Genomic DNA, 14,770 nt, shown 5'->3' on the forward strand with positions numbered 1-14,770 from the left:
AGGAAGGAAAAGGTGACTTTAGAAGACATGTAGTTGCCAGGAAAAGAACAAGAGTGGAGGGAAAGAGGAAGAACCAGCATTTGCGAAGCCACTAGGACCATTTCCTGTGGGTGCAGCTCCTTTTCCTTTGTCCTGCAGGCAGCTGTCACAAAGCAGTGCTTCTCCAAGGGGGCCTGGAGATTCCAGGGTCCCTCAAGACCCTTTCGGGGGTACATGAGGTCAAGGCTATTTCAGCAATACTCCTAAGAGGTTATTTGCCATTTTTGAACCCTCCTCTTACAAGTGTATCCTGGAGTTTTGCAGAAGCTAAAGGACATGTGACATCACAGCAGACTGAATGCAGAAGTGGAGATGAGAATCCAGCTCTCTTCTTCTAAGCCCAATATTAAACCTGCAAAACTGTAAAATAGAATCAGTCTTCTCACTAAATGTTACTTTATTTGGGAAAAGTTATTTTTCATGAACATATGTTACTTATGTTAACATTAAAAGGGGTTATTACTGCATTGTTTAAATTAGTAAATATTTAAAAATTCCCATTTTCTTTATCATCTTTTTTAATTTAAAATTTTTTGGGTCACATTGGTTAATAGGAACATACAGGTTTCAGGTGTGGATTTCTGTTACAAGATCTGTATATTGCACTGTGTGCTCACCACCCAAAGTCAAATAATCTTCTGTCAGCATGTATTAGGCCCCCTTCACCCCCTACCTCTTTAATTTCTAATACTGTAGATATTGATATTATCTTTATAAATGAAAGCTCTTTGTGGTCCTTAATAATTTTTAGGAGTATAAAGGAACCCTGAGACCAGTTTGAGAACTTGAGGTCAAGTGGATAAGAGATCAGGATCTGGAGTTCATGTGCTTGGGTGCAGTCCCAGCCTTTGTGATCTTAGGCAAGTTACTTAACCTCTCTGAGACTTAATATCCTTATCTGTAAATTAGGCCACCTCATACAGTTATTGTGAACAACAAATGAAATGTGTTAATAGTGATTTGCACAGTGCTGGGCACACAATGATCATTTTATAAGTTGATTATTTCATCAAATAATTGATTTTATTTCATCAAATAACATAATAGTATATGCATAACCCTGTGCCAAGCGCTGTGAAGGATGTAAAATGCATAAGTCACAGTCTTACTCTGAAGGGGTTTGGTCTCCAGAAGGGGAGAGGTTTCCGGATTTATAGTTGGTACCTTGGGTTCACTTCCCAGCTCTATCTGACCTGAGCAAGCCACTTCCTATGGGGTAAAGTTGAGCAGTAAAGGCATCCGTGCTGGTCCACCGAGGAGACGGTAAGTTCCCACTAAATCTTTCAGGCCTCATTGCTGCTGCCTCAGTTTAACACTTGGTTTTGTCTTTCTCCTTGAAAATTACGCTAAGTACTCTCTTCTCCGCTTTCCATTTCCAGAGTCCACCCCCCCATAATGTAACCGTGCACTAGAGGGCGCCTCCTGCCTTCCTAGTCATTTGGTTGCTGCTTTCTCTAATTTGGAAATGTTCTTTTAGCTGAGATCTCTTCACGGAGCTTTCAGCTTTGTGAGTGTGGTAACCTTGGTCAGAGATACCTGACTGTTTTTATCAGTCAACACACATTTACAGAGACCTCTTTGAATGAACCTGGGATGAGAAGAGGTTGGTGGGAGGAAGACTGTGGGTGCCACTACTGCCGTCACCTGACATTTAGTGAGCATGTACTTCAGGCCAGGATTATGCTAACTGCTTTACGTGCAAATCTCATGGAATCTCAGAGCAACACCATGGGGTGTGGGTGTGGGCATTCTTTTTTTTTTAATATATCTTTATTGATTTCAGAGAGAGGAAGGGAGGGAGAGAAAGAAATAGAAACATCAATGATGAGAGAGTCGTCATTGATCGGCTGCCTCCTGCACACCTTTGACCGGGGATTGAGCCCGCAACCCGGGCATGTGCCCTGACTGGGAATCGAACCTCGATCTCCTGGATCCTATCCTAGGTCGACACTCAACCGCTGAGCCATGCCTGGCTGGGTGGCACTCATTTGTAATAGCTGGAAACTCGAGCTCTGACTCGTTAAGTAACTGGTGTAAGGTCTGGCTAGAGGTGGTGGACTGGTTCACACGCAGGAAAAGTGTGCTGATTGCTGAGGAGGGCGAGGTGGCCATGAGCTGGAGGGAGGGAGGCCTGGGCCTGGCAGGAGACAGGATATGGACAAGAGAAGACCAGAGAGAGTGTGGTCAGGCAGGGGAATTACACTTGCACTAGGAAATGATCTCCAAAGGGGATCATAAGCCCTTAAAGCAGGGAGCAGGTCTTACTATTCTAGGACAATGGTTATCAACTTTACCAAACACAAAACCCCTTTCTGTAGCAAGTTTTTTGTAACACTCCTTTTACTATTCTGAAGTGAAATTCAAAGGCAGTGTACATCATCTATCTATCTATCTATCTATCTATCTATCTATCTATCTATCTATCTATCTATCTATCTATCTATCATCTATCTATCTATCTATCATCTATCAATCATCTATCTATCTATCATCTATATATCTATCATCTATCATCTACTTATCTGTCGTCTATGTATCCATATCATCTATCTATATCATCATCTATATGCTTACATATAATGCAAAAGAAAATATTAACAATTGAGTATTGGGCTTATATATGTAAGCCTAACAGTACAAAAAGCCACAGGCACAAATTTTCAAAGTGTCCACCAGGGGGCGTCATACCTCTTCCACTCCTGCAAACAGCTCACACAGTCCTACCCGACCTGATGACACTGAGCTGTTTCTCCTACGTGGCATAATTGTCTCCCTGAGGTCCCCTGAGAGGTACGGGTGGGAAGTGGGGTATAAAGAGAGGAAGTCACGGAGTATGGAGCTGACCCTCAAGTCATTGTGATTTCTAGTCACATGAACACATCATGATGAGAGTCATATGCTTTAAGGTCTTAGTTTTGTTTATTGAGTCATTTGCTTGAAAAGTGATTGTGAAGTACCATGTTTGTTTCATTTTCATTGAAATTATTTTTGAGGTTACTTTGTACTACAGCAAGTGATAAGTATTTATTTAATAATTTTCTTTAAATTGACTGAATTTTTCTTTTAACTTAAATGCATATGTTTAAATGGAAACTTTAAGGTATAAATGGAAAATGTGTATCACTTGGCATAATTAGAGGGTAACCTAAAAAACACCAAAACCAAAGAAAATAAAACAATGTTACTACATTCGTGCTCATATTTAAGTTTCCCACCAAACATTCATTTTTCTCTTCATAAAAAAGGAGTTAAACAAGTGTTAAAGAGATATTGAAGACAGATCCACAATGATGAACCAAGAATATCCTTAAAGTAATGAGAAAGACCAAAAGAGAGTGAAAGGGGAATATTTTTCTTAAGAGAATCCACATTATTTTAAAGATTTCACTGCGTGCCCCTAAAATCATCTCTCATACAACAGGAGACAAAACGTCTTTCATTCTGGAGACATTGGTTTGGTGGGTGGCTCCCTGAACTTGGAATCAAGGAACCACTTACTAGCTGTGTGTCCTGTACCTGTCACTTGCCCTCTCTGGACCTCTCTCTTTACCTGTAAAATGAGGACATTCTTCTAGCCCTAATAGTCCCTGAAGCCTGGTTCTCACTGGGTTGAGACCCAGGACTTCAGGAGGGTGCCCTCCTATTTTGTGCTTAGACTGGTTGAAGGGTCTAACCCTAGAGAAAGGCAGGATTCTCAGAAATCTCAAACAGCACCCTCTCTCCTTAGAGGCAGGTTAGCCTAACAGAGCAGAGCAGCTAAGAGCTGAGACTCAGAGTCTAGGAGATCTGGATTTAAATCTTCACTCTGCCTCCTCCTAGTTTTGTGACGTTGAGCCAGTTACTTAACGTCTTTGGCCCCAGTTCCTCTCTGTACAATAAGGACACAGTGTTCGTCTTTACTGTGAACGTGACATGAGATGCATGTCAAGTGCCCACTACAGTGCTTGGCCCATATGTTAGCAGCTATTCCTGTTTATTCAGCTGATTCCTAAGTTTTTTTGTTTTTTTTTAAATGAAACTGAGATATCCCAGAAGTAAGCCATGCGGGGGGGCACTGTTTGGTGGCCCTGCCCCCCCCAATTTTTAAACGAATGAAATGAATACCATAGGCGCCCACAAAGGGGAGGCCTTGTCTGAGAAAGGTGAATGTGAATGTATAAGGCTGACCCCCACATGTGGTCTCAGTGGTGATGGGAGGGCTGAGCATTTTTGTGTGGGCTTTAAGACTTTTTAAAAAATTTTAACATTTTTGTTTTAAAGCACTAGCTCAGTGGCTTGTGGCTTCCTAGCCCACAGGCTTCCTGCGTCTCTGCCTGGCCCGTAGGTATAGGGGCCTGCAGTGTGTGCGTGGGACTGTAGAGAGTGGGGGGACAGCAGGGGGACAGAGTTAACCCTGGTGGCCCATGCTCTGCTCTTCCACCAAGGCAGGCCTGCTCTAGCCCCACTGGGTCCACACTGGTTTGGAGGCGCTGCTTTGCTCATGCTGGGAGACACCTCCTATCTGTGACTTCCACTTTTAGGACCTTCCAGACCAGATAGAGTTCTCCTGATGAAGGAACAGCGTCGGCATGACCACGTGACTGCCACCTAAACCGTAAAGAGAGTTGTGTTCTTTCATCTGCTGACTGGATCAGGAGGATTCTTTTGTGGAAATTTTGGATCCATTGCAGGCACTGAAACCAATTCAGCTCACAAGAGGCAGGAAAGGAACTTACTGAGAGCATGTCAGGTGGTTCACAGAAACGTCAGGAAAGCGACAGAACAGGCATGAGATAAAGGGCAGCGACCAGGGAGGCCAGGCCTCAGCCAGGACAGCAGTGTGAGAGATGGCACTGCCCCAGCCTGGCATCAGCGCTACTGCATCAAACAAAGCCAGCTAATGCTGCTGCCACTGGTGGACTTGGGTGGGAGGTGTCCCTGTCGCCACCACAGTTAAAATGAACTCGCGGGGATTCATTTCATTGCATTTGCACATCTGATTGGTTGGACTGGGCTGTGTGCTCAACCATCCTAGCTGCAAGCAATGCAGGGAAAGCAAGTGACTGACATTTTCAACTTCTCTAGTGGGAGATGTTCTCTGCTTCCCCCAAGACTCCAAGACTCTTAAATGGGTGGGGGGAGGTTCCCCAAACAATCGAAGCCCTTCAAAATCCACAAACATTTTGCAGGAACAGAAACCAGCCACAGCTTGCTTCAGTAATCAGGACTCTTCTAGCATAGGCTGGTTCATGAAACCAAGGGCTAGAGGGAAGCCAGACCTCAGGAGTGGCCTGGAACCAGATACTTGAAAATCAGAACTTTTTCTCTGGCTCTTACCTCTGCTTCTCTGTGCTCCTTCATTTTCTCTCTCTGCATTCTGGCATTTTCTTTTTTCAGTTCAGGGGGTAGTAGTATCATATGGCAAAAATGGAGACTTTGGAGCCCCTTCTTGTGGCTCTAAGGGTCCCTCCCAGGAAGGAGAGCAAGGCATTCACTACAAGGGGTGGCTTCTGCCCCCCTCATGCCTTCATTCAGGCCACCCAGGAAGGGTGTCCGCTGTTCTAGAGCATTTTTTACTCACTGGGGAGGTCCCCTTAGATAACCCGAGCATCCCTCCCTGTGTCTCTGAGGCTGTGGTTACCTGCTCAGATATTCCCAGGGTGTTAGGTCTTCCTCATTTTACTGACGGAGGGCCTGGGGTCTCCGAAACTGACTTGCACGAGGTTCTGACCATCCCGTGAATTAGCTGGCACATATACAGTGCTCAGAAGAGTGCTCAGCACGTGGAAAACTCTCAGTAGAGAGTTATGCCACTGGGATATCTTTTCTTTCAAAGTGTATTTCCTCTTTTCTCTTTCTTGGTTCTCTCAGTCCCCTCTTCATTCATTCTTTCCAAAAGATAAGTACTGAAGACCTTTCATGTGCCCAGTACCATCCTGGGTGCTGAGAACACCTCTGTGATTGAGATTCCTGTCCTCTCAAGGCCTTTCTTTCGGTAGAAAGCAAGTAGACCAACAAGGCGGTTTCTGATGGTGGTAAGTGCTCTGAGGGAAATAGCAGAGCAGTGGCGGGCCGGCTCTGGGGGAGGGCTACTTGGGCATGGTGTCTGGGGAAGATGCTTCTTAGGTGGTGATCCTGAGCTGGGGTAGGAAGCGTCAGAGCTGAGGGCAGCACGGGTGATAGCCCTGAAAGAAAGGGGAAGAAAGCCTTTGTGGCTGGAACGCTATGGGAACGAGAGAAGCCAGGTCAGGAAGGGCTTTTTAATGACATAGTTAATCTAAGTTCAAGGGCTGGGGTACCCTTGGGAGTCATTTAGATAGGACGGTGTTATGATCTGATTTAGACCCAAAAATTTATTTTTGTTAGAGAACCACAAATGGAGGGACTTTTTATAGCCCAACAAAAGTAAGCAACCACCCCAACTGGTCTGTACTCTGCACCGATGCCAAGGTCACGGAAGACATACAAGGGCCAAGGAAGAGTTCCACCCGAAGGAGATGTGACAGCTAAACGCTGTGTGCGACCCTGGATTGGGAAACAGTTGCTCTAAAGAACACCACTGGGGCAACTGATGAGATTGTGAAATGCACTATTTTTAGATGAGTATTGCATCATCGTTAGGTTTTCTGACTTGGACAGCTTAGCTGTGGTTATGCAGGACAATATCCCCGTTCTTAGGAAACACGCACAGAGGTGTGTAGGCGTAAAAGGGCACGATGTCTGCAATACACGCTCAGAAGGTTCAGAAAAATGTGTATACGGAGCGTGAAAAATACGGAATAACATTAAAAGTTGGCGAATCTGTGTGAAGAGTATAATTGGGTTCTCTGGACTGTCCTTGTAACTGTTCTGTAGGTTTGATGATTGATACGGTAAAGTATCATCTTGCTTTTTGTTTTTTATTTGTCTCACCTGTTCTTTGTGCCTCTTTGTCTCTTTTTTTCTGTCTTTTCTTGGATTTTGTTTTTTTTTTTTAAGAAATGAACTTGTTTGTCAGCTTATTAGCTGTAACTTTTTGTGTGTGGTTGCTTTGGAGTTTATAGCACACATCTCTAACTTATCGCAGTCTACTTTCAGGTCCTATTCCATTACTTCACATAAAGTGTAAGAACCTTGAAGAGCGCACTTGAGCCTCTCCCCTCCCAGCCTTGTGCTGTTGTCAAGAACTCGTACTTTCTAATATGCGGCCAACCCCGTAGGACATTGTCATTATCTTTGTTTAACCAGTCAATTATCTTTTAAAGAGATTTAACTAATAGGAAAACATCTGTAATATTTTTGGTGCTCTTCATTCCTTTGTGTGGATCCAGGTTGCTGCCTAGCGTCTTTTTCCTTCTGCCCGAAGACCTCCCTTGAACAATTCTTTTACTGTGGGCCTGCTGGCGAGGAATCCTTTCAGCCTCTGGCGGTCTGAGTAACTTTCTAGCGTAGAATTCTAGGGTGACAGTTTTTTCCTTTCAGTACTTTAGAGATACCTCTTTTGCATTTTGTTTTCAATGAGGAGAAATCTATTATTATTCCTTTTTTTAGTTTTATTTTTTCTGTTGCTCTGTGGGTAATATCTTTTTCCTAGATGCCTCCCCCATCACTGACTTTGAACAATTGGATTATGATGTGCTTTTGGGTAGTTTTCTTAAGGTTGTGTGTGTGTGTGTGTGTGTTTGTGGAGCTTCTTGGACCTCTGTGCTTATAGTTTTTATCAAATTAAGAAAATTTTCATTTTTTTTACTTTTTTCTTTTGATTGCACACTATATAATATACGGCATAATCTTCTAGCAGGGGTAGGTGAGCATAACTGAGTTATTTTTCATCAATCAGGAAACCACTATTTCTTCAAATAGTTTTTTCTCTCTGCCCCACTTCCCCTTTGGGGACTCATAGCTCACGGATGCTCTTTTCATTTTTTCCAGCCTTTTACTTTCTGTATTTGCATTTTGTATGGTGTCTCTTACTATGTCTTCAATTTCACTAATCTTTTTGTCTGCAGTTTCTTATCTGCTTTTAATTCCACCCTGTGTACTTTTCATTTTAGATATTGTAGTTTTCACATCTAGAAGTATGACTTGAGTCTTTGAAAATTATATTCTATGACTTAACTCAGAATATATAGGATATAATTATAATAAATGTTTTATTGCCTTTGTCTGCTAATTCTAAAATCTGTGTCAGTTCTGGATCCGTTTCAATTGATTGACCTTTCTCCTCATTATGGGTCTTGTTTCCTGCTTTGCTGCATGCCTGATTATTTGTCTCTAGGTGCCAGACATTGTGAATTTTAACTTTTTTGGGTGCTGGATAGCGTTCTTCTCCTATAGGGTATTGCTTGAGCTTTGCTCTGGAATGCAGTTAAGTTACTTAGAAACAGTTTAGTCCTTTCAGATCTTTCAAGATTTGTTAGGACTGGAGCAGCATTTAGTCTAGGGCTAGTTATTTCCCTCTCCTCAGCCAAGACTCTTCCTGTTACTCTGCCAGTGACCACGAATTTTGAGGTCTCCCAGCCTGGTTGGGGGCGGGGGGAATCAGGCACTATTTACGACCTAGAGTGAATGCCAGTACTCTTCTCTCGAACCTTTTCAGGAGGTTTTTTTCCCCAGCCTGGGTAGTTCTGCTCCATGCACGCCATGATCAGGACTCCCCTGAATAGATCTCAGGGTTCTCTCCGCGCACCTTCTCTGTGGCACTCCCTCCTGTGACCTGCAGCCACTGTGGGCTTTATGACACTCAGCTCTGTCTTCTCAACTCTAGGTGTTCTCTGGGTTCTGCCTGGTGGTCCCCTCATGTGTCAGGGCCTGGGAAGTAGCTGGGGCTGACTGTAGGACTGCCCTTGTTTGTTTCCCACTTCTCAGGTGTCACTGGTTTTCATGGCCTCATGTCCAGTGTCTTGAAAACCTTTGTTTCATACACTTTCTTTGGTTTCTCAGTTCTTTCAAGCAGGATGGTAATCCAGTCCCAATTACTCCATCGTGGCCAGAAGTTAGTGTTCTTCTTTAGGGTTGACATTATTTAAACCAAAAAGTTAAAGAAAATAATAATAGTTCCGGCTGCTGTGTGTAGGAAAAGAACAGAAACAGGACACAAAGTGCCCTGGGAGAGATTGGTCATTTGGAATTGGCCGGTGACAGTGAAGTTGGAGAAAAGTAGGTACATTGGGGATTTGGTTTGGAAATAGAATTGACAAGGCCGGCTGGTGGATAAGGTGGGCAGGGGTGGGGGTGGGAATGAAGGTGTGCGGGGAATGAAGGAGTCCAGGCAGTTTCCACATCCCACCTTTCTGACCTCTTGCCTCTGGGGGTTTAGACTCAGCTGTTGATTTGAAAATGACCGGCAATATGGCATTTCAAAGACATGCCTCCTACAGGCAGACGGCGTCATCCAGGTGATATTGCCTCCCTGGGAAGCTGGGTGTTCACCAAGGCTTCATAAACTGTTGGGCACTTCATGCCTCACACACTGAATGCATAACAGGGTCTCCTCGGGGAAGGTGTGTGGCTCTCAAGTTAGACAGAGACTTTCCCAGTTTCTGCTTTTGCAAGATTACATTTAGATTGGGTTAAACCTCCCCGTTACCTCCAGTTTTCAGGATCTATATTCTTTTTTGGGAGGATCTGCTGACACAGGGCATCTGCTGAAAAAGGCTTTGCTGTGGGGATCTTTCCTAAGAATGTTGTTATTAGTTGGGTGGAGGGGGGCAAAAAGGGGGATATCTGTAATACCAACAACAATAAAAAAGAAAAGAAAAAAGAATGTTGTGTTAGATGAGCCAGTGACAGGGCCTTTCTTCTCACTACCTTTTTAAAGGTAAATCTGGTCCAGGCAGAAGTCGTATCCACCCCTGTCCTCAGCCAATGATGTTGGACCAGGCACTTGACCCAAAAGCAGCCACTTAATGGGTTTGTAGCAGCTTGTGATGGGGCCTGGCGTGAAAAGATGGCTGGGCCGTTGGAGTCTCTCTTTGCTGAGAATTTTGATTTAAGAAATACACGGGAGACTTGGGGCGGTCAACACACAATGCAGTATACAGATGATATAGAGCTGTACACATGAAACCTATGTAACTTTATTTACCAATGTCACCCCGATACATTCAATTAAAAATAAAAAGGAAATGACAGTAAAAAGAATGGGAAAGGGATAGGCTTGAAGGTTGATTTAGTAAAGGTTAAATTTCTTAGCGGGGGGGGAGGGTAGGCAGTGTGGACAAGGTAACTATATACTTGATTTCCTTATATTGAATAAAAATAAAATTATGTAAAGAAAGAAACACGAGAGAGCTTAAGCTGTAGGAACCTGGGGTAGTCCTGATGCCACAGGTGCAGGTTATGCTCTTAGGCCCACAGGAGTCACTTGAGATGCTAATGTGACGTGTCTGTTCCCAGCCATCAGCCCCAGAGATGCAGATTCCACTGCTCAGGGCTGGGGCTCAGAAACTGGGATAGTATCGCAACCCAGTCCCCGGGAAACTCTCATGCATTTGGTCCAGGACCACATTTTGGGTCTTTTTTTAAAATTTAATTTTGTTTCCTGTAATTTTATATCTTAACTTAAAAAAAAAATTTTGTCCTGACCGGGTAGGTCAGTTGGTTGGAGTGTTGACCTGATACGCCAAGGTTTCGAGTTTGATCCCTGGTCAGGGCACATGCAAGAGTCAACCAATGAATGCATAAGTGAGTGAAGCAACAAATTGATCTCTCTCTCTCTGTCTCTCTCCCTTTGAAAAACTTTTTTTTTCTTTTCTCTTTTTTAAAAAGTTTAAAAGAATTGCATGTATAAATGCTATTTGTTACCTGCTTTTACTTTTTTTTTTTAAAATTTATCTTTATTGTTGAGAGTATTACAGGTATACCATTTTCTCCCCCAATTGATCCCCTCCACTTCCCTCCCACCCCCTTCCCAGGCCTTCACCCCGTTATTGACTGTGTCCATGGGTTATGCATATATGCATATAACTGTGTCCATGGGTTATACATATAACTTCTTTGGTTAATCTCTTCCCACCCTCCACCCCACTTCCCTCTTTCCCCTGAAATATGATTGTCTGTTACATGTGTCAATGTCTCTGGATCTATTTAGTTCATCAGATTCTTTTGTTCATTAGCTTCTTCTTAAAGAAGACCCTTCAACATTTCCTGTAGAGCTGGTCTGGTGGTGATGAACTCCTTTAGCTTTTTCTTATCTGTGAAGCTCTTTATCTGACCTTCAGTTCTAAATGATAGCTTTGCTGGGTAGAGCAATCTTGGTTGTAGTTCCATGTTTTTCATCACTTTGAATATTTCTTGCCACTCCCTTCTGGCCTGCAAAGTTTCTGTTGAGAAATCAGCTGACAGTTGTATGGGTGCTCCCTTGTAGGTAACTAATTGCTTTTCTCTTGCTGCTTTTAAGATTCTCTCTTTGTCTTTAACCTTTGGCATTTTAATTATGATGTGTCTTGGACCTCTTTGGGTTCCTCTTGTTTGGGACCCTGTGTGCTTCCTGGACTTGTAAGTCGATTTCTTTCCCCAGGTAGGGGAAGTTTTCTGTCATTATTTTTTCAAATAGGTTTTCAATTCCTTGGTCTCTTTCTTCCCCTTCTGGCACCCCAATAATACGAATGTTGGCCTCTTGAAGTTGTCCCAGAGGCTCCTTATACTATTTTCATATTTCTGGATTCTTTTTTCTTTTTGCTCTTCTGGTTGGGTGTTTTTTGTTTCCTCATGTTCCAAATTGCTGATTTGATTCTCAGTGTCCTCTGCTCTGCTGTTGATTCCCTGTAAATTATTCTTCATTTCAGTTCATGTAGCCTTCATTTCAAATTGGTACTTTATTATGTCATCGATTTTCTCAGTTATTTCCCTAACAGTCTGCTTCAACATCCTTATAACCAAAATTCTGAACTCTCTATCTGTTAGCTTGCTTGGATCTATTTCATTTAGTTCCTCTTCTAGAGATTTCTTCTATTCTTTCCTTTGTGACATCTTTCTTTGCCTCCGCATTTTGGCTGCTTTCAGGTGTTTGTTTCTATGTAGTAGGTAGAGCTGCTCTGTCTCCTGGAATTTGTAGAGTGGCTTTGTGTAGTAGGTGTCCTGTAGGGACCAGTGGCTCAGCCTCCCCAGTCACCTGAGCTGGGCCTTCCAGGTGCTCCCCTGTGTGGGCTGTGTGCACTGTCCTGTTGTAGTTGAGCCTTGGTTGCTGTTGGCGTCCCTGGGAGGAATTGCCCCCAGGCCAATCAGCTGTGAGGACCAGCTGCAACTACAGCCAGAGAGCTGCTGTGCTGGAGACACCCTTATGGATCAGGATTTACTTCGGTGGGGCTTTGGTGTTCACCAAGTGCACCCCTTGAGTGTCACTCGTGGATGTGGTAGGGTTCTAATCCAGCATGACAGAGTCTGAACACCACGTGCACTGTCTCTGGGGCCTCCCGGGAGGTGCAAAGTCAGCCTCTGCCAGTGCCTTGCCCAGGGCCACCCAGCATGAGCTACACAGCAAATTGTAGCTGGCTGCTACTTGTGCTGGGCTTGGAGGTGTCCAGGAGAGGCCAAGCTATGAGCCAGTGCAGCTGCCGCTAGTGCCAGGCCTGGGGCCACTTATCAAGCTGTATGGGGCAGCTGCTGCTTGTTTGAGAGATTTTAGGAAAGTCCTAAGCATGGGGCTCGAGAGGCCACTTGCACAGAAAAGCCCCTGGAAACAGCCTGGATGAGCAGCAGGTGGGGAGGGGCGGGGCCTCCGGGAGTCACGGGGCGGGGCCAAAGGCGTGAGTCAGGTGCTGGCGATTCAAACATGGCGCCTGCCTGCGGGCTGTGTGCGGGAGGACTCGCCACAGGAGCCATGGCCTCCGCCAGCCCCTCTGCCCGGGAGGAAGCCGCCCTCCGCCTCTCGCCCGGATCTCAGGCAGGTTAGTTCTCCCGAGTGTCCCGGGTCCTTTCAGGCTGCTCCCGGCGCTGGGCTCAGAGGGAGCGTCCGGGTGAGTCCGCGCCGGGCCCTTAAGGGGAGCTGCTGGGGCTCCCGCAGCCTCCGAGACCCTCAGGGACAGTCCCCGCTGGGTTCACAGCCCGGAGTTGTGGGGACGTCTCTTCCCGGCCTGGAGCCCTGGGCTGGGGGCCTGCTGTGGGGCTGGGACCCCTCCTCTGGGTAACCTCCGCCGCCGAGATTCCCTTCGGGGTTTCAACCGCGGCACCGGGTGTGGGCCCGTAGCACATCTTTGTGATTCAGCCCCGACCTGCCCGCGTCTCCGCCCCTCCTACAGTCTCGGTGCTTCTTCAGCTCCCTGGCTGTGGGGCTTCTGTTCAGCCGGATCTCAGAGGCTCTGAGTGACGGTGGTTCTGTACTTTAGTTGTAATGTTGATGTGGTTGCGGGAGGCAGAGCTGTTACCTACGCCGCCATCTTGTTCTCCCTCGAAAAACTTTTTTTTTCAAACTTAAAATGAGTTGCCAGGATTAGCTGTAAGAACTTCTGTATACTCTCACCAGATTCACGCATTGTAAGCATGCCGCCTCATTTGTTCCTCTCTCCACACACACGCACAGACACAATTTTTTCCTGAACTATCTGAAAGTAGTTTGCATACATTAACCCCCTTAATTCCTAAATCCTTCAGAATATATTTCCTAGAAAAAAGACTGTTCTCTTCCACAATTACAGTAGAGTGATCAAATGCAGGAAACGTAGCATTGATACAATGCTCTTATCTAGTCTTCAGTCCATCTTTCAGTCTCATCAGTCATCCTGATACTGAATTCCACTTAATTGCAATATCTCTTTAATGTCCCAAGGACCAAATTTTGAGAAACAGTACTGTAGAGCTGGTTGGTAGGGGAAGGAAAGAGAATCAGACTCCCTGAAAACAGCTGAATCACAGGAATGTCAGGGCAGAGACCTGCGAGCAAGTGTCCCTGGGGCCTCACTGGAGCCAGGGCCAGCGTCTGGAATGCTCCAGCTCTTCCTGCTGCCCTACTGGGGGTCTTATGTTCCCCTACATGACTGGCCCTATTAATTCCCTTGCGTTTTCTCTCCCACTTCTATTGCTTAAGGCAAACAGTAAAAGGAAAGAGAAAATGAATGGGAAGGAAGAGATTGGGAAAGATAAGTGAAAAATTAGAAAAGACCAAACTGTCCTGCCCTTAGATAAGGCAACAAATTGCTACATAAACTTGTGCAATTTACAAAATATTTTCAAGCTCTGATTTTGTGTGTCCTGAGAGTGAGATAATGGTTGTAAGGGCCTTATGTTGTCGTTTTTGCCAAATGAAGGGATGGGAGAAGTCTGCAGACAAGGTTCTGTGTTGACAAATGTCCACACCATCACAGCAGGATACCCACCTTCACAGGGATTTTACACGAGTATTTTTTTGTGTTTTTTGTTTTTTTTTTAAGAGAGAGTGAAAGGAGGAACCCAAGTGCACATGACTTTGATTGGGGCTGAAACAAAAAGTCCCCATTTAGAAATCTGATACAAAAGCCAAGTCATCGTTTTCAAATCCACACTTGGTTCCGACTCACTGGCCTGCCTCGTGCCTCTGCCGCCGGCTTTGGGGGAGGCTCCGGGCCCCGTGTTCGCGGAGGCAGTCCTCCCCAGGGTGCAGACTGGAGCTGCAGGGGCGGGTCTGTGCTGAGAAACGCCCACCTAGTGATGCCTACGCATGGCGACCTGGTCCCCTGGTGGCCTCCTGCCTGCCCCCTGCCCACCTCCCCATCTCCATCCAGCCTGTTACACCTACACTTAGCTCCTCCAGATATGCCGATCGTCATGGTTGCTGTCTGCTCTGCTGGGGATATTC

Source organism: Miniopterus schreibersii, assembly GCF_964146895.1.
Source record: "Miniopterus schreibersii genome assembly, chromosome: 4".
In the NCBI taxonomy this organism is placed as follows: domain Eukaryota; kingdom Metazoa; phylum Chordata; class Mammalia; order Chiroptera; family Miniopteridae; genus Miniopterus; species Miniopterus schreibersii.